Genomic DNA, 3,890 nt, shown 5'->3' with positions numbered 1-3,890 from the left:
CCCTTCCCCCCTCCATCCCTCCTTCCCCCCTCCATCCCTCCTTTTCCACCCTCCATTCCTCCTTCTCCCTCTCCAGCCTTCCTTCTCTCGCCTCCATCCCTCTTTATCGCACCTCTATCCTTCCTTTTCCACCCTTCATCCCTCCTCTTCCAACCTCCATTTCTTCTTTTCTACCCTTCATCCCTCCTTCTCCCCCTCCTTCCCTCCATCCGTCCTTCTCCCCTTCCATCTCTCCATTCCCTCCTCCTACTCCCTCTCCCGCTACATCCCTTTTTCGCCTCCATCCCTTCTTTTCCCCTCTCCATCCTGCCTTCCCCACACCCAGGGCCAAATCCTGGCTGTTTCCACTCGCGGGGGTATTTCTTATTTCCCACCGACCGGAGGAAAAGTCTTTTCCCTCCTTCCGAGGGGCTCCGGCACCTGCCCGGGTGCTGAGCCCCCGGCTACTTGTGACCGCTGTGCGAGGTCCCCGTGGCCGCGGAGCCGCGGGTGGGTGCCCCGGAGGGACTCGCCCTTGGTTCCTCTGCTGAGAGGGGTGAGGTGTGTCCACGGGCACTAGCAGGGAGAAGCAGCCGTGTGTACACACGCTTGCGGGCCCACAGAAAGGACGGACGCCGGCACCGGTGCCAGTGCGGATTTTTTAAATAGCCACTAGAAAAAAAGGCGCGGCCTCTCCCACGGCCCCGAGGTGTGCCCACGCCGCTACCGTTAAACACGCCTGTGGGAGCGCAAGACTCTGTTTTGGGGAGAGGGAGGAGATCTTGCGGCGACCTCAGCGCACCCTCGGCACAGCACGGCGCGACCCCCCCCCCCCATACACCCCAGGGGCCGTTCGGACGGGGAGAAACCCGTTCACAGTTCGCGGCTACAATGCAATACAATATACGCTCCATTCCACGTATATATGTATAGAACACATATATTCTATGTTAAGCTATAATTTATGGCTCCATATTATACTCCACGATGCTGCGTGACGCGATGCGACGTGACAGCCCCGGGCCCGAGGCACGGCACGGCTCCCCCGGTGTCCCCGAGCCGCGGGGCCGCCCCGCCCCGAGGCGTCGGTGAAGGGCGCCCGCCTCGCTGCGCTGGGCTCGAGGACAGGTTTGGGGGAATCCGCTCCTGCTTCCCCACCCGGTATCCCACCTCTTCCCTGTCTCAGCTTCTTATCCCCTCCTTTCTTTTCCCCCTGTCCCAAATCTTGCTCCCTTCCCCAGTGAAGGTGTGTTCGCTCCCTCCGTCCTTTATCTCTGTTTTGGACGCGAAAGGTGTGGGAGCGTGTGTGTTTATTCCTCCTACTTCACCCGAAATTGTCTTGGAAAAAAAAAAAATCAGCCGAAACCCCAAATGTGTCCGATGCCCTCGGACCCGCCCTGCCCCAGTTTATCCCAGCACTACCCAGCTGCAGGTGCTGAGAGGGGGTTTATTTGCGGGGTCACACAGCCCCCTCCCGGTCACCCTATGGCCTCCTCAATCCCACGTATCACACCTGTGCAGAGCGAGGTGTGACCAAGCTGGGATGCTGCTGCTGACCCCCGGAGCGGGCTTTGCTCCGAAGCCCCGTCCCGGAGGGCAGCGGACCCGCGGATGTCGGTGCTCGGGAGTCCCAGGGGCCCACTGGGGTGCCCCCCAGCCCGCTCCCCGTGTGGGTGTTCCCCTCGCGAGGGGGGCGGAGAGAGGGCAGGCCGGGGCAGAGGCAGGTTTGGGAAGGTCCCCTCCCCTGGCTTTCGGGCTGCCCCCGCCAGCCAGTGTCCCCCTCGCACCCCAGCTGGGGGGATCCGCACCCCCGGGGGAGGCCGGCTCGGGGCTCTGCATCAGCGTGCCCGAGGCAGGGCTGGTTTTGCTGGAGTATGCGGGAACCCCTGAAGAGAGACCCTCCCCATCTTTCCCCTAAACCTGCTGTGTCATCACGCCCCGCAGCAGAGGCAGCCCCCCAAAAGCAAATGGGGATGTGTGTTGCCTTACCTGAGCGCTGGCCCGGGGGAGCCCCGCAGAGCGGGGGGCTCTGGATCCGGCTCGTTTTCTCCTGCCGTGTCCCGCAGCAGAAACTTCCTCCGGCCGGGGCCGGGGTCGGTGCGGGGTAGCCGGGCTGCGCCGGGGGGACCCCGCGGCCGGGGAGAACCGCACACCCCGGGCCGTGTTTATATGTAGAAAGAGGGATAATTTGAGTGCTTATACCAAGAACTGGGGTTGTTAAGTTTGCAGGCAGACAGCTAAACGGTGCCAAGTGCGGGTAGGGAGGGGGGCGCTGGGGGGAGGCTGGGGGTGTGTAAGAAATAAAGAGCAATTGTCAGAGGCGAACAAAAGGCGGAGGATGGAAAGGAGCTGGGAATCCCGGGGCAGAGCCCCTCGGCGTGGACTTGAACTTGGGCTTTGACACCGTCTGCCAGGCAGAGAGCGGCTCTGGGCCGGGCGGGCTGCGGAGTGAGTGACAACAGCCCCGGCGGCGCAGTGAGCGGGCATTACCCCCCCAAACACCCACCTTTGCCGGGGGGGCACTCTGCTTCAGGATACGAGTAATCCGGGGAATAACCCAGACGGGCTGAGACCCGACAGGCTCAGCGCAGCTCCCGGTGCGGAGGGGGGCGGCGGCGGGGGGACCCCGTCGGGGCTGGCCGGGGCCAGACGGTCGGGGGGGCCGCCCGGTTCTCACAGTCTGCGCCCGAGCCTGGATTCTCTGCACGTCCCGGCCGGTCCCCCCTTTGCTACTATTCAGCACTTAATTGAACATTAATGGCAGCTGGGGATGAGGTCATTGGAGCCGGCTTTTCTCACACATTTTTCATGCAAATCCGCTAAACTCTAAACAAATTTGAATAAAACCCCCTTTGTGCGGGCCCTCCATGGTGTTTTTCCACGGGCCGCTCCGCCTGTCTCCGCACACTTCATCCGGGGAGGGGGGAGAGCCGGGGAGACGAGGGAGCGTGGGGGGGTCCCTGCTCGGGCCTGGAGCACTGGGCAGACCCAAAGAGGCAGTGTCCTCTGCGAGGCTCCCAAACCCAGATCACCCCCAGAATGCACACTGCACTAACAGGGCCCCGTATTGTGCCATCATCTCCATTTGCAGCCCCCCCCAGCACCAGTTCCCCCAGTCATACTCCTTAGCAACACCAGATACCCCTGTACCACCTCGATAACACCAGTCCATCCCCAGTAGCACCAGTCCTGCAACTCACACCAACCCTCCCCAGCAATACCAGCTCCCTAAGTACCAGCAACCCCCCAGCAACCCCAAATTCCCCAGTGCCACCAGTGCCCCCAGCACCCCTCACTGCACTGGGCCATCACATCCCTTTGCCTCTGTGTGAAGTGGTTTTTGGGTGCTCGTGGCTGCACAGGATAACGGCACGCAGAGCCCCTGACCCCCCTGCTCCACGGCCCCCGCGCAGCCCCCATTAGCATCCCCGCGCGCCCGGCCCCCTGCCCAGCCTTGAACTTGGCCATGCCGGGCTGCGCTCCTTCTGCCTGCCTGGGCTTGCACAATGCCGGCCTTGACCCATTGTTTGCTTTTTTCGGATTTCAGCTGGGAAAGCGGCCACCTCGCGCAGCCTGCCCCGAGCACGCCGGGAGCGGGGCACAATGGGGAACCCTGCTCTGCAGGCAGAAGGGCTCCAAATCATTTGAGAGACATATTCATTATATTCTTTCACGGGGGTCTGTTTGCATTGGGTTTAGCGGTTACTTCCCAGACGGGGTTCAGACCAAATAAAGATCATTGAGCAGCGAGGGATTCGCTCAGGCTTTCAGGGAAATGTGCCTGATGTGGGGCACGGCGCAGCCCGGCCGCTTGGCTCCTGGCTGCTCCCACTTCCCTGTTGATTTGCCTGGGTTTATTTTGTGCCCATTGCCTCCTCCATCTTGAGATTGCACCAAATCACACGGCTCAC

The sequence above is a fragment of the Manacus vitellinus genome, unplaced genomic scaffold (assembly GCF_001715985.3).
Source record: "Manacus vitellinus isolate BGI_N305 unplaced genomic scaffold, ASM171598v3 scaffold_16_pilon, whole genome shotgun sequence".
Taxonomy (NCBI): domain Eukaryota; kingdom Metazoa; phylum Chordata; class Aves; order Passeriformes; family Pipridae; genus Manacus; species Manacus vitellinus.
The sequence above is the reverse complement of the archived record's forward strand: the minus strand, read 5'-3'. Positions refer to the sequence as shown.